Raw genomic sequence first — 21,317 nt, forward strand, 5'->3', positions numbered from 1 at the left:
GTTCCATGATCTAGATGCTTGTTTCAGCCTATAAATGGACCTATTAAGCTTGCATACTTTTTGCTCTTGATCTGGAACAATGAACCCCTCTGGTTGAGCCATGTAGATGGTCTCCTCAAGATTACCATTAAGAAAGGTAGTCTTGACGTCCATTTTCTATATCTCATAATCATAAAATGTAGTTATGGGTAGGAGTATCCTGATAGATTTGAGCATGACAACAGGTGAGAAAGTTTCCTCATAGTCCACTCTCTCGATCTGGGTATAACCTTTTGTCACGAGTCTAGCCTTAAAGGTTTGCACCTTTCCATCTACACCTCGTTTTCGCTTGTAGATCCACTTACACCCTATAGGTTTTACCCCATCAAGCTGATCCACAAGTTCCCAGACTTTATTGAAGTACATAACTCCATCTCTTGGTTCATGGCCTTAATCTACTTATCTTTGTTAACATCCTCTATTGCTTGCTTAGAAAACAATGGATCCTCGACCCCGTCATTAGAAATGATGTTTTGGACTTCAGTCAAACCCATGTAGTGATCTGGTGGGTTCATAACCCTCCAACTACATCGAGGAAATCTCAACTCTTGAGATGGTTGACTAGATGAAACGACCTCAACAACTTTTATTGATCTGTCAGTCTGTTCAACAACTCTTTTTGAACCCTCAATAGTCTCACTAGAAGACTCACATAAAACAAGCTTACTTCGTGGTTTATGATCCCTAATGTGGTATTCTTCCATGAAGATAGCATTTGTCGAAACAAAACACTTTGTTCTCACTCAGTTCATGGAAGTATCCACCCTTTGTTTCCCTGGGGTAGCCTACAAAGAGGCAAACTTTTGAATGTGGTTCCAACTTCTTCAGGTTAGTCACAAGCACGTGTGTCAGACACCCCCAAATCCTGAAGTGACGTAAACTACCTTTACGGTCTCTCCATATCTCAAAAGGTGTTTCACAAACACTTTTCGAGGGAATGTTATTTATAATATAACACGTAGTCTCCACTGCAAAACCCCAAAACGAGTATGGAAGATGAGCATAACTCATCATAGACCGAACCATGTCCAACAAGGTTCTGTTTCTTCTTTCTGATATACCATTCTACTGAGGTGTACCTGGGACTAAGAGTTGGGACATAATTTCATGTTCTATCATATAGTTCTGTAATTGGAGATCCATATACTTTCCACCACGATTAGATCGTAGTGTTTTTATCTTCTTACCAAACAAGTTTTCAACTTTTGCCTTATATTTCTTGAACTTTTCAAGGGCTTCAGACTCGTTACATTAGGTAGAGATACCCGTACCTTGAATAATCATCTATAAAAGAGATGAAATATTCATACCCACCTTGAGCTCTAACACTCATCGGACCACAGAGGTCTGAATATATAAGCTCTAAGGTTTCATTGGCTTTATAACCTTTTCATCTAAAAGGTCATTTAGTCATCTTGCCTTTGAGACATGATTCACACACCAGCAAGGAGTTTTCTTCTAAACTCTTTAGAAGTCCACATTTCACCAACTGCTCAATCCTATTGAGGTTGATGTAACCTAACCTTAGATGTCAAAGATGAGTATTTTCCTTAGGAGAAACCTTTGGTCTTTTAGCTATTGTCGCTATACTGAATATTTCAATATTAAACAAGGCTTTTATGACTAACGGCCTTAGTACATATAAGTTATTTTCCATTGAACCAAAATTAATCTCCATACCATTCTTGAAAATAAACACTTTACTCTCAGAAAAGGAGACGGTGTAACCTTGTTCAATGAGACAAGAAACCGAGATTAGGTTCCTCTTGATATGAAGAACTACAAAAAAATTATCTAGTAACAGATAACATTTATTGTCCAAAAATAACTTCAGCTTGCGTACAGCGACAACTAAAATAGCCTCACCAGTACCAACTCGAAGAGTCATCTTTCCTTGTGGCAATGTTTGCCAGGAACTAAATCCTTGATAAGAGGAACCGACATGGTTAGTAGCACTCGAATCAAGGATCCAGGCAGAATCATCATTCTCTACCAAACACGTCTCCAAGACCAATAAATCATATTTATTGTCTTTAGAAATCCTCCTCTTTTAGAGAGTAGTGGGATTTGTATCATAACCTAATAAGCTCCAAGTTCCATTTCAGAGAACACTTCTCGTCGATGAATTATAACAGAGTCAACAACACTTGCTTTCTCTTTCTGGTGGTTAACTTGGGAACTGACACTACTGGTGTTATCATCCATCCTTGTGTGCTCAAAAAATAAGAACTGACGTTCAAACAATTCTTGCAACGAGTCCATGATCTTATGTGCAATGACCATGTTCTCAACCCTTTTGGCCAAAGCATCAGATATGCTAGCCAAAATGTGAAGTTGGGCCAATGAATTAGCCTTCAACCATACCTCACATGCATTACGGTGCATCAAGGGTCGAGACTTGAGAACACTTCTTAACCATGACAAACTTGAGGTTGTTTACCACGAAATATGTTTTACAAGACTCTTTCCACTGTATGAAATCGGTCAAACTAGAGGCATTTAACGGAAAATCAAACATGTTGCTGAAGAAAACAAACGCATTGACCTAAGTTAGGTTTTAAGCAAATATTTGTTGAAAACACACAACATCTAATACGATTTAGCAAAACTAACATGAACCTTGTGTGACATCTAGTTTCACAATGATGCTACAAAGGTTTAGGACAAAAGCCGCGAAGGGTGGTCAATTTATCCCTCCTCTGAATTGAGACATTCTCAACCAGCCATTATTGCCAGAACAACTTTTTCTCCTATAATGACTAGCCATTATTGATTTGGTCAAGAAATCATTAACTTACTTAACAATTTTTCCTAAGTGTGACCCGTCATTTTAGGCCCTAAAATTCCACCCCAAGTAGCCAATCCGACGGGAAAAAATCCGATTGGGGCAAAAACTAAAGTGATCCTATCCGTTTCTGGAGTTCACCTTGATATTGACCAACTGCACAATACCCATCCGAAGGGGAACGCTCCCAGGGTGCCATGAGGGAGTGCAAGAATGATCTCACGGTGCAAACCAATGAAGGAGACCGCAGGACGTGTTGACACATACCCTTCACCCACTTACTATAAATACTCTCTCCGTCTACCTTGATATTGACTCATGCAAACACCATCCGAAGGGGGATGCTCCCAGGGAAAACACGAGGCCAAGCATGAATCTCACGGCGTGAACATTCAAGGAGAAACGTGAGTGGAATCATTGACATATCGTATATATCTCTTCCTCCCACTGAATATTTCATAACCTAGAGTTTAGTTTACTTAGAAAAAACACGACTAAAGATTTTAACTAAGTGACTTTTTAGGTTTGCCCAAGAGTAACTTTTACCTTGAAAAGTTGAACAACTTTTGATTATCATCCATTAAACTCTTTAACAGAGTCTTTGATCAACTGTCGCATGCTTGCAGAAAATCTATCTAATTCACCTTTCCAGGTAGGTTTCCAGGTAAGGGTGTTTCGTTTCCATCAGCTTAAGTACCCCAGCCTCGTTTCCATCAGCTTAAGTACCCCAGCCTAGACAGAACCCACCTTAGACAAAAGGTCCCTTATAGATAGATTTAATACAATTTTAATCTTTTATGCCCATCAATTTAATCCTATTAAATCGATTTAAAAGATTAAACTAGGTTGCTAATCCCATTAGAACCTTGAACTTAAGTCTATCTCAATTCAATTTTAGAACCCTTTTAAAACATGAGTTCGCCTAAGTTCGCATGCAACTCTTTCTTATCGATTTTAGTTCTAGTTTTCATTATAATGCATATAACAGAAACAACCAAAACCATCCACAATGCGAAGCAAACACATACAAGGCATTCATAACATTTACAAATTAGCCTAAGTGTCATGCTCCATGTATTGTTCATTCATTGCTACTTTTATATAACACTTATACAACCAAGCAATGAACCAAGCACACATGCTTCCACACACCCTTATACTATAATGCTTATAATATAAAGATGATGCATGAATATGCGTACTGCATGCATAAATATAACTCTTATATTTCATGATGCATGCGTATGCTCTCTTGTAATTTCATCATACCATATTATAACACTTATAATACATGATGCATGAATAATTACGTTACCTAAGATGGGTTTCAACTCAATATGTCATACACTGTGGCGTATAACAACATACATCACATGTACATTAAGCAAAAAATTGATAAATCGAGATAATTAGCCTAAAAAATCTCAAAACTAAAGCTAAATATTACAAATAGCAAAGAGTCACCGGTTCAAACAGGTAAACTAGGTCTTAAACCATCCGAGCAAAGGAACGCGTCTCCACTGGTTGTGTACCAAACTCATTGCGATCGCCTACACGAAAGAGTAAACGCTTTACTCAATCGTTTACCAATGCTTCCAGAGCTAAACGATCGTTTAGCAATGATCGTATACCTTGACTATGCGATGAAGCATGAGGCATGTGATCGTGCAACGTGCAACGTACAACACAAGCCTTAAACGATCATCTAAATGACAACGATGTGGTGAAGCACAATCGTCTAAACGATCGTTGAGCAAGCGCGAAGGTATCTTACACCACGTGATCGTGTAGTTAGTGACTATGCGATGAAGCATGCTAACTACACGATAGTTTAGTGCACGCGCCTTTTATAAATGATGAGCATCATATGCTCCCACTCGATCATTTACCTCCAGCGTCTACGCGATAGAGCAAACACTTTACCCCATAATTTAACATTAGCTAAATGATCGTTTAGTAAATAATACACGATCACATAGAAAAATCTACATGATCGTTTAGCTAAATCTTAACGATCGTTTACCTTAGGCCACATGATACGACCAACTTTTTGTCTTCTTCCTCGCTAAGAACCACATCTTCATGCTTCAAAACTTCATCACGAATGACTTAACAAATTCAAACACTTTGAATTATATACTCAATTGCTTGTTAATTCTACCAAAAAAACATAGGGACCCTTACAAATTAATACTTTGTAATCAAAAGAAAGCTCTAAACATAGAAAATTAACCCATAAACATTCATCAACATCCATCCATAAATGCATTTAACACTTAAACGCAATGTAGAAAACCCACCACGACTGTACAAGAAGTTCAAAACAGAAGTGAAATTTGAAATATCAGAACAACCTGGCTCTGATACCAATTGAAGGAAATCAGACATGAGAATTTCCATGAGCAACGGAATGATCGTTCCAAATTCCATTCGATATTGAACATACACAATTATAGTACAAAAATGGAAACTAACTGGTCATGCAACAACTAGAAATTACAGCATGCTTATAGATAATCAAGGGATAGAGTGTCATACCTTTGAAGACTCATTCTTTAAACTCCCTCGATCACGATCGCTCATTCAGTCTCCAAGATAGCAATACACGAACGCTTTGAAGGATCTCTTACCGAAGAGTTCCATGAGCGCGTTCGGATCGCTCCAATTTCAAAGTGATCGAAATACATCGAATACGTTCAAATGTACAGTTATGCAAACAATCAGTCAATTAATGGCATGCTTTGAATAGAAAATAACAAGGGAGAGAGTTCACATACCAGTTGAAGACGGTCTTCAAACTTTGGAACTCAACACAGCGGATGATCTGTACCCGATCAACCAACGGCCAGCAGATGCATCAACTATAGAAGCACGAACAACCACAAAAACACGAACGCAGCGGGGACGACACCACTAGAAACGAGGCCTAGGTATTCTCGGAGTGAGAACACAAAGCGTGGTCTTCGGTGAATTTGGTAGAGGTAGGAGGAAGAATAGATCGTGTAGGCAATAAGCAAGTGAGAGGGAATAAGAAGCTATCAAGATGCTTATCGTTTAGGAGAAACTACACGATCGTGTAGATTTTACTGAATGATCGTTTAGAAAACATAAGGCGATCGTTTAGCAAACATGACACACTATACGATCGTTTAGGAAAGCTAACCGATTGTTTAGGCGCTAGGTAGACGATCATTTAGGCGCAGAACGATTATCGTATAGGCTCTCGAGATTAAGCGATCGATTAAATTTTTAGACCAACGTGCTCTTTGATCTTTTTCCAGACGATCGATTCAAAATGAAACAAATTTCATTTTAATTCATCGGTTAAAATAATTGACGTAGTTCCCACTAACACACGTCTGAACGTGATTTTGGGTTAATTATCATATAATTAACCAATTAAGTTATTAATAAATATAATCATGTTATATTTTTACCCTATAGTTTGATATCACATATCTACTATAGTAATTTCTCCTCCACATGATATAAATCATATTTATATCTAATTTCCTCCAAAATAATGTATCTCATACATTTAGTCAATTATATCATATATAATTAACTAGTTCAATTATATCATATACAATCGAACTTCCTCTTGTCAATTTTAACATTTCAAATTAACCCAAACACTGATTCTCGACTTTATCCAAGCTACCAAGGGGACCTAATGGACCTGTGGCTCGAAGCTCCAACGGTTCGTGAATAGCTGACTAAACTCTTTAGCCACAAGATCTACTATCCGTTAACTGTCAGGCATACCACTAAAGACCAACAACTGAACTCTTCTTACCATAGATATATTTCTGTGTCTATTGGATATAACCAATCATGAGTACGATGACCCTTCACAGATGCTCGTAAGTACAGCTGGGCCAAATTACCGTTTTGCCCCTGTAGTTACATCTCACTCTTTAAGTACCACTGATTCCTCTAATGAACAATACAATATAGTCCAACTATGTGTGAACACGTCTCGGGCCAAGAGAAGGTGTGTGGTGCCACATCGTTCAAGCCCTAGAATTAGCCCTTAAGGGAGCTATCTATCTACTTACCTCTACCTCGAAGAAGAAGTGAATTCCATCTTGTGTAGTTGAGTTCCCAGCTCCTAAATCAGACGAATCCCCAAAATGGTAGGTTTGAATTGGTGACCCGGCCACTCGCATCCATACAAATCAAAGGACCGCCCTCAATGGCAGGAGTTCTCAACTCACTCAGGATTGAGGTCATATTACCTATGGTCATTCTAGTGAACTGAAGTCTCTGTCATGAACAGTGTTATATAACGAGACATTAACATTTCGTGGTTAGGTCTTATACAAACTCTTTGTATAGGATGCCCCCGCTCGCATGTCCCCAACCCGAATGATCAGAATCAGACAATCTGTGACAAGTCACAACACTTGTGACCATTCCACAAAGCGGGCCGTATCCATAGGGTTACCAAGATAAGGTTTCCCTCTTATATCCATATACTACATACCATTTTGGTTATCACTCAAGACATGATCTACTTGTATGTCACCACATACATGCTTGAGTCACATACAGATAACCAAGGATTTTATGTTTATTGTTTTGTGGTAAAGCAAATAAAACAAGTAACTGAGCAAAATACAAGATGTGAAGTAAATATCATATATTATACAACACAAGCATTCATACAAACTGTTTACAAACTACAGGACATGAGACTATAGGGCATCAACCCCAACACGCTTGAACACAACGATCGTAACACAACACGATCAACAGCAACCACCACACGAACAACGCGAACACACAACGAACGACCTCCAAAACCTCGAACTCAGTTGAATTGAATGAGGACACCACCACAATGGTTACCTTGGTATTCTCGGTGTGAGAATCCAGAAGTGTGGGCTTTGTATGATCTTGTTAGAGGAAGAGACTAGAGGAACAATAATCGTGTAGACGATTGAGCAAATGGGAGATGAGAAGTGTCTATCGTATAGACGAATGCTCAATCGTATAGAAGAAGGCAACCTATCGTATAGACAATGCCCTGTGATCGTTTAACTACAACCAGTTGAGTGAACTATCGTATAGTGACACTCCATGATCGTTTAGTCTCTCTACTAGCTATCATTTAGAAACATTTTCACTTGATAGCATCTCCGTGAGTTTTTTTTTTTTCGAATTAAGCAACTTTTCTAAATTTAGGAAAACAATTCTCCTTTTATATCACGGTTACCATAAAACCACCAATAACCTCCCACTCAATTTGTTATTAGAGAAAACGAGATAATTATCCAATAATTAATATTATTATAAATATATATGATAACCAACTTACCATATTATATTTATAACCTATAGTTTTAATATTTCATCTCATGAAACATATAAACCATAGTTCTTTTTCTATTTTATGGTACTTAAAATAAATCATATTTACATTAATCTTCCACTTGATGTATCTCATACATCACACCGATTATATCAAATATAATCGAATTTTCTCTTGTCAATTTGAACATTTCAAATCAACCCCAAGAACTTATTCTCAACTTGAATCCATTGAGCAACCAAGGGGATCTTATGGACCTGTAGCTTTTGAAGGAACTCTTAAACAAGAGTATCCATGAGCGGGTTCAGATCTTTCCTATTTCATTATGATCAAATTACCATACAAACATTCTAACAAACAGATATGCATTGTAACACTAATTATAGGCATGCTTTAACAATTAAAATACAACAGATTGAGTAAACATACCAGTTGAAGAAAATCTTCACTCGCACTCAATCCAGCAAAAGCGACTCCTCTAAGGTTCTTATCGTCCAACAATCAATCGCCTAACAACACCACGATCGTCTACACGAACGACAGCGCACAAAATAGTAGCAACCGAGGACGACACCACCATTCGAAACCCTTGGTATTCTTGGAGTGAGAATCCAAAGAGTGGACTTTGATGGAATTGGTAGATGAAGAAGGAAAAGATGATCGTGTAGAACGAACAAGCAAGTGGGAGATAGTACATGACTATTGTATAGTCGGGTGCTTGTCGTTTAGGAAAAGGTACACGATCGTATAGGTTTTACTAAGCGATCGTCTAGTAAATATTAAGCAATTTTTTAGATTAGCTCGACGCGCTAAGTGATCGTTTAGAGAAAGTGAGTGATCGTTTAGTGCGAAGGTGTGTGATGGTTTAGGCGATGGCCGATATCGTATAGGCTCTCAACGTTAAGCGATCGTGAAGTTTCCACACCGTGAGCAAATTTTCGAACTCTTTACAAAATGAAAAAAAAATTCAATTTTATTCTTTAGTTACAATAACCGAAATTGATCTTCCCACTTTCGCACGATTCAGGAGAAATTCTTGGTCAATTATCATATAACTGCTTAATCAATTAAATAATGAATATAATCATATTATATTATTAACCTATAGTTTGATATCACATATCTACTACAGTAATTTCTCCTTTACTTAATATAAATCATATTTATATCTAATTTTCTCCAAAATATTGTATCTCATACATTTAGTCAATTATATCATATATAATTAACTAGTTCAATTATATCATATATAATCGAACTCCCTTTTGTCAATTTGAACATTTTAAACTGACCCAAAAACTGATTCTCGACTTTATCCAAGCTACCAAGGGGACCTTATGGACCTGTGGCTTGAAGCTCTAACGGTACGTGAATAGCTGACTAAACTCTTTAGCCACGAGATCCACCATCCGTTAACTGCCAGACATTCCACTAAAGACCAACAGTTGAACTCTTCTTACCACAGATATATTTATGTCTCCATCGGATATAACTAATCAAGAGTACGATGACCCTTCACAGATGCTCATAAGTATGGCTGGGCCAATTTACCATTTTTCCCCTGTGGTTACATCTCACTCCAGTACCACTGATTCCTCTAATGAATAATACAACATAGTCCAAATATGTGTGAACACCTCTCGAACCAAGAGAAGGTGTGTGGTGCCACATCATTCAAGCCCTAGATCAGCCCTTAAGGGAGCTATTTATCTACTTGCCCCTGCTTCGGGGAAGAAGTAAATTCCATCTTGTATAGCTGTGTTCCTAGCTCCCAAATCAGACGAATCCCCAAAGTGGTAGGTTTAAGTCAGCGATCTGGCCACTCGCACCCATGAAAATCAAAGAACCATCCTCAATGGCAGGAGTTCCCAACTTACTCAGGATTGAGGTCATGTTACCTATGGTCATCCTAGTGAAGTCTGATGAACGACGTTATATAAGGAGACGTTAACACTTCGTGGTCAGGTCTTATATAAACTCTTTATATAGGACGCCCCCGCTCGCATGTCCCCTACACGAGTGATCAGGATCAGACTATCTGTGACAAGTCATAACACTTGTGACCATTCCACAAAGCAGGCCGCATCCGTAGCGTTACCAAGATAAGGTTTCCCTCTTATATCCATATACTACAGACCATTTTGGTTATCACTTAAGACATGATCCACTTGTATGTCACCATATACATACTTAAGTTACATATAGATAACCAGAGATTTTAGGTTTTTTGGTCTATGGTAAAGCAAATAAAACAAACAACTGAGCAAAATCAAGAAATGAAGTAAAATATCATATATTATACATCACAAACGTTCATACAAACTATTTGCGAACTACAGAACACAAGACTTTAGGGCATCAATCCCAACAGCTTGAAGCTCCAACGGTACGTGAATAATTAACTAAACTCTTTAGTCACAATATCCACCATTCATTAACTGTTGGGCACTCCACTAAGACCGACAGCTGCACTCTCCTTACTACAGATATATTTTGTGTCTATATCAACCAATCAACAGTGCGATAACCCTTCACAGATCGCTTGTAAGTACAGCTGGGCCAATATACCGTTTTGCCCCTATAGTTACATCTAACTTTAATAAACATAAGTTCTAGTCCTACTATGACTGAGTCCTCTCTTCCAACGAGAAGATGCGGCCACTATGTTCAAGACCCAGAATTAGCCCTTAAGGGAGCAATTTATCTACTTACCCCTGCTTCGGGGAAGGAGTGAGTTCCATCTTGTGTAACTGAGTTCCCAACTCCCAAATCAGAAAAATCCTAAAAAAGGTAGGCTTGTTGAGTTGGCAATCTGGCCACTCTTACCCATACTAATCAAAGGATCGCCCTCAAAGGTAGAAGTGCCCAAAATACTCAGGATTAAGGTCATGTCACCTATGGTCGTTTAGGTGAGATGTAAGTCTCAAGTATCAACAATGTTATATAAAGAGACAATTATCTCATGGTCCGGTCTTATACAACCTCTTTGTATAAGACACCCCCGCTCGCATGTCTCTACATGAATGGTCAGGATCAACATCTGTAGTAGTTCACAACACTTATAAACCTCTACCAAGCGAGTCGTATCCGTACTGTCACCATGATCGGGTATCCCTCCTTAATCCTTATACTACAGACCTTTTTAGGTTACCACTTAAGGCATGATCTACTTTTATATCTCATAAACATGCTTCTGTTTACATACAATAACCATCTTTAAACACCCTCAATCATGAACGCTTGTGCAAACTCCAAGACTGCAACTTATGAACGCTCAAACACAGCGATCGCAATACAGCCTGGTTAAAGTGACCACCACATGAACACCGCGAACACAACGAACGGCCTCCAACACCTCAACTTCAGTCAAGTTGAGTATGACACCACCACAATGGCTACCTCGGTATCCACGGTGTGAGAATCTAAAAGTGTGAGCTCCGTGTGGACTTGGTTAGAGGAAGAGACCGGAGAAATAATAATCGTGTAAACGATTGAGTAAGTGGGATATGACAAAAGTGTATCGTATAGACGATGCCCAATTGTTTAACAAATGCTCCTCGATCGTTTATCAAAAGCTCCACGATCATTTAGCTAATGGCCAGCTGAGTGAACTATCGTGTAGTATCACTCCACGATCGTTTAGTCTCCCTTCAGCTATCGTTTAGGGAATCCTATTCACTTGATAGCAAACCGTGAGTGATTTCGAGAATGGAAACTCTTTCAATAACTACTAAATTTAGGAAAACATTTTTTTATCTCACAATTACCATAAAACTTGCAATAACCTCCCACTCAATTGGTTATTAGAGAAAAAGATATAATTATCCAATAATTAATATTATTATAAATATATATGATAACCAACTTACCATACTACATTTATAACCTATAGTTTTAATATTTCATCTCATGAAACATATAAACTGTAGCTCTTTATCTATTTCACGGTACTTAATGTAAATCTCATTTACATTAACTATTCACTTGATGTATCTCATACACCACACTGATCATACCATATAAAATCAAATTACCTTTTTTCAATTTGAACATTTCAAATCAACACTAAGAATTGATTCTCAACTTGAATCCATTGAGCTACCAAGGGGACCTTATGGACCTATAGCTCGAAGCTCCAACGGTACGTGAATAACTGACTAAACTCTTTAGTCACGGGATCCACCATCTGTTTACTGCCAGACACTCCACTAAAGACCGAAGGCTGAACTCTCCTTACTAAAGATATATTATGTGTCCATATGAACCAATCAACAGTGCGTTAACCCTTCACAGATCGCTCGTAAGTACAGTTGGATCAATAACCGTTATGTCCCTGTAGTTACATCTAACTCTTTAAGTACCACTGATTCCTCTAATGAACATAAGTCATAGTCCTACTATGACTGAGTCCTCTCTTTCAAAGAGAAGCTGTGGCCACTATGTTCAAACCCCAAAATCAGCCCTTAAGGGAGCAATCTATCTACTTACCTCTGCTTCGAGGAAAGAGTGAATTCCATCTTGTGTAATTGAGTTCCCAACTCCTAAATCAGACAAGTCCCCAAAAAGGTAGGCATGTTGAATTGGCAATTTGGCCACTTTCACCCATACTAATCAAAGGACCGCCCTTAAAGACAGAAGTTCCCAAAACACTTAAGATTAAGGTCATGTCACCTATGGTCGTTTAGGTGAGATGTAAGTCTCCAGTATCAACGACGTTATATATAAAGACGAATCATCTCGTGGTCTGGTCTTATACAAACTCTTTATATAGAACACCCCCTCTCGCATGTCTCCACATAAATTGTCAGAATCTACCATCTGTAATAGTTCACAACACTTGGAAACCTCTACAAAGCGGGCCGTATCCGTAGTGTCACCAAGATCAGGTATCCCTCCTTAATCCTTATACTATAGACCTATTTAGATTATCGCTTAAGTCATGATCTACTTGTATATCTCATATACATGCTTAAGTTTACATACAATAACCATGGAGCTTTGTTTATTGGATATGAGTAAATGCAAAATAAAATAACTCTTATTTTATTCAAAACAATATGTACAGTGTTTACAAACTACGAGACTCCGGGAGAATTGGGACACCAATCCCAACACTATCGGTTTCGTTTTTTTTTTAAAAAAACCTGGATCAAACTAGTTGGTTCGATTCGGGTCAGTTTGGTTTGTCCGTTTTGGATGATTTCTACACACCCCTACTCGAAAGTTCTAATTCTGAACATGCTCTGAATACTTTGATCTCATCTCTTCTTCTCGTTTCGATGTTGCCTCCTCGAATTGATAATTGTGCCAAAGAATTTTCACTAGTGTTATCTCTCGGTTGCGCAAGGTTTTCACCTTTCTAGCAAGAATTTGCTTAGGTTTCACCCAATAACTCAAATTCTCACTCATTGCAAAGGCTCGTAATCTACCATATGAGATGATTATGCTATGTATTTCCTCAGCATAGAGACATGGAAAATATTATGAATGACAGAAAGAGAAGGTGGCAAGGCTAAACGATATGCCATGGACCGATCTGCTTTAAAATCTTGAATGGCCTAATGAAATATGGCCTTAATTTTCATTTTCTACCAATCTCAGAACACCTCTCACCTGTCAAAAACACTTTATCACTATTGGGATATATGCTTGTTCATACGAGGTTTCCGAAAAAACTTGTTTTGTGGAGTTGAACCTGTGTTTGTGTTGATGTCGATTTAATACGGATGTGGTTCGATCTCTAATACTTGATCCTTTGATTCTCTCTCGGTTGAATGCGTACGCTTGATTTGAGAAAGTAGAGCATGTAGATGTTCTTGAAGTTGGAGTCTTAGAAGAATGTTTGTATCTCCAAAGGACTTCAGTTTCAAATGTGGTCAGCTTTGGGAGTTATTTGATTGTAGAGAATTCTCTCTAGGTTCTTTGAAGTCTAAAGTTTCTACTCTTACAAATAAAAAGAAATCCTCTATTTATAGAGTTTTCAGGTGGGCTTTGTGGGCTTTGGCTTGGTTGGTCCATAGACCTGGCCCCTGGGTCCAACTAATTAGATTTGAGTTTTGTTTGACATTTGGATCAAATTAAGTATACTTTTTAGCTCAAATAGAGTTTAGCCCAAAAAATAATATCAAATTGGATCAAATTATTTGATTCAATCCAACGATCATGATGAATATACATGACATCATCGGGATTCACCAATTAGCGTCTTCAATTTTAATTTGGAACACATGTCGACTTTTAATTGGTCCCAAATTTGATGATTTGCAATTTTGTCATTAATTTAGAAAATGACATGACAATTTGTGATTGGTCCGAAATTTTTCATTCAACAAATGCCCATTTTCGAGATTTATACACGTATATGGGTGGATGAATCTCGAAAAAGATAAAATTGGAATCAAAATACAAGTTATATGTTCTTGAGTTTGACTCCACTTGATGTATCAAATTAATCAAACAATGAGTTGGGTACATAAGTTTGATTTGAATTTTGGGTAAAATTTGGATTATAGCCAAACTTTAATTTGAGATAAAATTGGCATTTTACCTCAATTTTAATTTGGCAAAAGACGAAGCTTGATGACTTGAAATTGAGATGAAATTTGGAATACGCCGAATTTTATATTCCAAATTTTAATTTCAGATAGATTTAGAGATTTTACCCTCAATTTAAATTGGCTTGAAGGTAAAAATGAATTATTTAAATTTGGATTAAAAATTTGACATATGATCAAATTTTGGTTGGAGATAATTTTGAGATTTCATCCTCAATTTGATTTGTTTGATTTAAATTGAGAAATAATTTGAATTTGACATAAAATTTGGAATATGACCAAATTTTAATGTGAGGTTTTATCCACAATTTAACATGAATGATTTGAATTTGGAGAAAAAGAAGAATATGGCCAAATTTTAATTTGGGATAAATTTATTTTTTTTATTCCACATAGATTAAAAAAAACCAAAATTTAAGGCCTTGTTTGGTAACCATTTTATTTTTTGTTTTTGTTTTTGAAAATTAAACTTATTGACACTACTTCCACCTCTCATTTTCTTCATTTATCTACTTTTCACTAATGGTTTAAAAAACTAAGTCAAATTTTGAGAACTAAAAAAATAGATTTCAAAAAATTGTTTTTGTTTATGGAATTTGACTAAGAATTGAACTATTGTACTTGAGAAAGATGCAAATTATTGTAAGAAATATGGACAACATAGACTTAATTTTGGGATAAAATTTGATATACACCTAAATATTAATGAAGTCTAGATAGATTTGGATAGCTCTTCCCTAAATCTTTTCAATTTTGAAATAGAAAAGATAAGATAGTGGAATTTAAATACTAAAATTTTCTAATTTGAAAAGATTTCATTAAACCTAAACCAATTAAAACTTGACCTATCTTATAAATAGGAAATCAAAACCGTAGCTAGCTTTTTTTTTCTTTCCAAATCCCTCTTGTGGACATGTCGAAAGTGCACAGAAACACAAAATTTATTATCCTCCACCATTGCACCTTCAATTTTTTTTCCTAGTTTCTTCTTCTAATACTTGCCTAATTTGTTGAATTGCAGGCAAAAACTTAGCTGGTTGAAAAGAAGCCTCGTCTACCTCATTGTCGGAAGTTGGAGCAATAATAATGTCCATTCCATGGCTCCCAACGTAATGCGCATTATTCAATTTCACGAACTCTTTTACTTTATCTCGGCTTCTTTCACCTATTATTGCTGTTGGAAAGCATTTTGCCACTTCTCTCATAGCTTCTTCTATCTCTCGATCAGGATCATCAATAATTGGAAAAATGGCTCCATCATAATCCAAGAGCACAAAAATCTTCTTCCTTTCCTACCTCTTTCATTATCCTCCAAACGATCCCAAATCAAAATGATGTTTTTCTTTCCCAGCCATGAATTGCAATTGGTTTCTTTAGTATTGTCAAGATTTGAAACTTGTAGGGACTTCCGGTCACCGTAAAGTTGCCTCGACAGTCCCATTAAAGATCTCCAGAATACTGTGCAGCAGCCAGTGGCTAAGTTTAAAATTTCTTTACTCTTTTCCCTTTTTCGTGTTTTTTTTTTTTGTGTGTTTTTTTCTTTTCCTTCTCACGTTTTTTTTCCTTCTTTTTCTTCTTTTTAATTTTTTCTTTCCTTTTTTTTTTTTTTTAAATTTCATCTTTATTTTCCTTTTTTCCTTATATATATATATATATATATTTTCAAATTTCCCTTTTTTTTCCTTGTAATTTGGAATTACAAATTTTTTTTTATTAACTTGTCCCCTTTATTATTATTATTATTATTATTATTATATATATATTTTTCTAGTAATTAGAGCAACTTGCATTCAAGGAAGTAACTTTTCTTTGCTTTTTCAATCTCTACATATTTTGTAAAGTTTTCAGCTGACAAATGAATTGGGAGATGGTTTAGGGTTTGAACTTTAGTGTCCCTTTGGCTCCATTCTCAGTATTCTGTCGACTTTGATCTCAGTGCTCTGCTAACTTTAATTTCAACATTCCATTGACCTTGACCTCAGTGTTCTGTTGGCATCAATTTTAGTGCGCGACCTGAGGATTCTGTCTGTTTTGGCTTAAGTCTTTGACTTGGGCATTTAGTCGATTTCAAGCTTAGTACTCTACAGACTTTGATCTCATCATTCCATTGGCTTCAATCTTAGTGCGTGACTTGAGGATTCCGTCGAATTTGGCTTGAGTTCTTGACTTGAGCGTTCTGTCGGTTTCATACTCAGTACTCTACCGATTTTGATCTCATCATTCCGTTGACTTTGATCTTAGTGCGCGACCTGAGGATTCCGCAAGATTTGGCTTGAGTTCTTGACTTGAGCGTTCCATCAGTTTCAAGCTTAGTTCTCTATCGGCTTTGATCTCAGTGCTCCATTGGCTTCGATCTTAGTCCACAACCTAAAGATTCCATCAAATTTGGCTTGAGTCCTTGACTTGACTGTTCCATCGGTTTCAAGCTCATTACTCTACCAACTTTGATCTCAGCGTTCTGTTGGTTTCGATCTTAGTGCACGATCGGAGGATTCTGTTGGATTTGGTTAGAGTCTTTGACTTGAGTGTTCTGTCAGTTTCAAGCTTAGTGCTCTACTAGCTTCAATCTCATTGTTCCATTGGCTTTGATCTTAGTGCACGATTTGAGGATTCCGTCGAATTTGTCTTGAGTCCTTGACTTGATTTTTTGATCGGTTTTACGCTCAATGCTCTACCGGCTTTGATCTCAGCGTTCCATGATCTTAATGCGCAACCTGAGGATTTTATCAGATTTGGCTTGAGTCCTTGACTTGAGCCATCACCTTTGTTGATCTTAGGGAAGACTGATTCATCTGAGCTAGATCATCTTGATCTTAAAGAAGTCCGGATCATCTTGACCTTAAAGAGGGCTCGATCATCTTCCTCTAAAGAATATTCCTACTCTAAGAGAAAATCGGATCATCTTGCCCTTAGAGAGGGTCGAGTCATCTCTCCTAGAGAGGGTCAGATCATCTTGCCCTTAGTGTGAAGGAAATTGGATTCGAGATTTCCATGAGCAGCGAAACAAGATTATTCCAAATCACAATCATGAATGAACATAACATTTACAGCCGACTTCAAACAAGCGGTTATACAAATCATACAGAAATTACAACATGAAAAATACAAATGCACAAAGAGTAAACTGTACGAACAATCGAAGAAGCGTCTCCACGCTCTGTTGCGCACTCCCGCTCGAACAACAGCAACCTCGAATGCTCGATCTACACGACCGTAACACAGCAGCACGAACACTTCGCGCTCGTCCTCAGCGATCGCCTTGGTCACGAACTCCTCAGCAACAACACGAATGACCTTTAGAAAACCTCGACGGTGTCGAGTTGAGTCTAACACCACCAACAAGGCTACCTTGGTATTCTCGGTGTGAGAATCCAGAAGGTGGGCTCTGTTCGGACTTGGAATGAGTCAAACGGAGGAAGAAACACTGATAGTGTACTCGACTGAGAAAGTGGGAGATGGCGGAGACCTATCGTATAGGTCGATGCCCAATTGTTTAGATAAAGCTAAGTGATCGTCTAGCAAAAGCTATGCGATCGTTTAGCTCGATCTGTCGCCTATAGACTCTACACGACCGTTTACTTAGGGCAAGCGATCGTCTAGTAAAACTATGCGATCGTTTAGAAAATACTGTACGATCGTTTAGCTCGCCCAGCCGTCGTTTAGTAAATCCGTATTTACTTGACGACTACCGAGAGATCCCTTTTTCGCCGAGAGAGAAATCTCAAAGTTTTTATGAAAAACGTTTTGTAAATCTTCTTCAAAATAGGAAAATCACTTTTCTTTTAAACTCACGGTTACCATGAATTCAATAACTACCCACTCACTTGGTTATTAAAGAAAAAGAATTAATTATCCAATAATTAATATTATTATAAATATAAATGACAAACAACTTATCATACTATATTTATAACCTATAGTTTTAATATTTCATCTCAAGAAACATATAAACTATAGTTCTTTTTCTATTCCATGGTACTTAATCTAAATCTCATTTACATAAATCCTCTGCTAGATGTATCTCATACATCATATCGACTATATCATATATATCAAAATACCTCTTGTCAATTTGAACATCTCAAATCAACACCAAGAACTGATCCTCAACTGAATCTATTGAGCTACTGATGCGTTGTGAATATGATGAAATAATGATGTATACGATGGTGGTGTATGTGTTTCACATGCAAGTTTTCCTAGTAAAATCCAAGTATAAATCCTACTAGGTTGCCTGATAAGCCCAGGATCGAACACAGGGACTATGGAGATAGTATGCGACGGTAAATTCTGATTCCCTTGCGGTAACAATCAAAACAATAAGTTGGTTGATATGTTTCTTTAAAATATAAATCCTAAGCGGCGAAATTGAGGAAAGATGATAACAGCGAAAGTTACAATGAGTATGCAGGGAACGGGTTGAGAAGGGATTTAGCTAACACTTCCTAAGATTGGTTCAAGCTATGCGATCATCCTACACACACAATAACAAATCATCTTCCAATGCAAATGCCCTAGTTCCTATTTTTAGGACGCATGCGATGTATACGATGATGTCAATAGGACTTATTCCTAAGTCTCTATTCTTGTCTATGTGATGATGAATGATGCACACATACACAAGGTGACCGCATACTATCATATCCTATCTCTAGGGTGTATGCGATGTGTTAATAGCAAACAGAACTTATTCCTAAGTTTCTATCTCTTGCTTATGCGGTTCTAATCTGACTCTCCTGAGCCTAGATTCTAATCTGACTTTCTCAAGCCTAGATTCTATCCTTTGATCACCCTCCCGAGCATCTCTAAAGGGCGAATGACGCATACATAATACAAGATGATCGCATGAAGTGAAGATCTCAGGTCATGTTAGTTAAATGCTTCTCAACCCATTCGGAAGTTTAGTTACTCATGCGTAATGTAAAAAGAGTGAACAGATGTAGAGATACAAATTCCATTTTATAAATAGAATTAGAATACAGAAGGACAATAGAAAGTAGGGATAGTAAGCCTGGTAGCAATGTCTTGCTTCCCAAGGCTTTTAAACTGTGTTTTTCTCTACTTTGCCTAAAAGAATGTTCTTGCTTCCGCAAGAGTCAGCCCTCTCTCCGTTTGCAGTGCCTCTCAGCAGTCTTCTGAGCTTCCCAGGAGTGATCTCTCGGCGTCCTCAATTCTTCACTCGCCTCCACCTTCTAAGTGTAAAAAAACTATGAACAACGACTAACTATCTTCTATATGACGAACTCTCTATATGGCTAAGCTTGTTTATCGATGGTGGCCTTCGGTATTTATAGAGATCAAGGTGAAGAAGATTTTTTTTCCTCTAATGATTGCAATGATGGGATGTCACTAATTCTTTGTCTAATGTGCCGATTAATGGTCACCGAAAAGTTGAGTGTAATTGCTACAGTGTGTCGTTAACGGCTTGTCAACTAAATTCGAATTCGACCGTCATCAACTTTCTATCCCATCATGATTTATTAAGCTTTCACCTTGATGCGTCGTCTCTATGCGGCCACCTTCTTGAACATATCTTCGCAAATGCAAACGATCGCATAGCTTTGTGGTCACAATCTTCTAATGCGCTCAGATGCTGGATTCTTTGGATCGCAATTTTGCTTTGCGCCAATGCATTTTCTTACACAAAATATGTAAATTAGCTGTTTTAATGCAATTGGCACATGCGATCACAATGTTCTCAACTTAATGCTTTTGGATACGATTTTACATACTTTTACCGTCGCAATCCTACATTGTTTTATATCTTTGCATTGTAATAACGTGCATTTCTACCCGTTATCACACCCCCAAATTTAAAACAATTGTCCTCAAGCATAAACTAGAGATTTTCCCTTGAGAGTTAGCCGCCATTTCCTTACCTAGATTTCTCGAGGTGCCTTATTCAAAACTTATGAACCAAAATCTTCTTAATTTCTATTCAGGTCTCTTCTTAAAGTATTTCTAAAATTTAGGGACCGCAAGTTTAACCTTAAAAAAAAAAAAACTTTACTTGTTTCTAGAGCATCATATGATTTATTTCAAAAAAACTTTTTTCAACTGGGGTGTTTTCAAATGATTTTTATCCTTGCGTAGTTTAAATGTTCTTTTTATGACCTTGCACTGATCCAAGTATCTAGCCTTCATTTTGGCTTGCCCCTGTGGGTGTCATACGAGCATCCAACTACAAGCAAGACACTTTTTCTCAATCTAAAATCATGCCCATTTGGCAGCAGAGTTGCAATCATTTTATTTTTGCATTGATCACGATTCCTACCTTCATTTTGGCTTGCCCCCACGGGTGTCATGCGGACATCTAACTACGAGTAGGATTCGATCGCAACGTTATGATTTTTTTTTGATGTCTAAAAGTAGCAAGGTTGAAAATAAATACCACACCCCCAAATTTAAACGCAACAATGTCCTCATTGCTGAAAGACTGAAAGAATTCATGCGTTGCTCTTAAGAAGTTTCGTAAACTCAGTTTGAAAGAAACCTGGTGGTCCACTAACTTCTAGAAATGTTTCATGAATTGATGGTCCAAAAATTAAGTTGATTCTAGTACATGCGATGAGAGATAGAGGCATGCGCTTCATCATTGAAATCATAATTGGTACGAAAAAAGATG

At 37.3% G+C, this 21,317-nt stretch overlaps 1 pseudogene; it reads right to left on the reverse strand.

Moving 5' to 3' along the window:
• Positions 1–15,542: 15,542 nt before the first annotated feature.
• Positions 15,543–17,123, reverse strand: LOC150037658 (trehalose-phosphate phosphatase B-like; annotated as a pseudogene).
• Positions 17,124–21,317: the final 4,194 nt, after the last annotated feature.

Source organism: Benincasa hispida, chromosome 2 (genome assembly GCF_027475165.1).
Source record: "Benincasa hispida cultivar pf3 chromosome 2, pf3_genome.v1.1, whole genome shotgun sequence".
Lineage (NCBI taxonomy): Eukaryota > Viridiplantae > Streptophyta > Magnoliopsida > Cucurbitales > Cucurbitaceae > Benincasa > Benincasa hispida.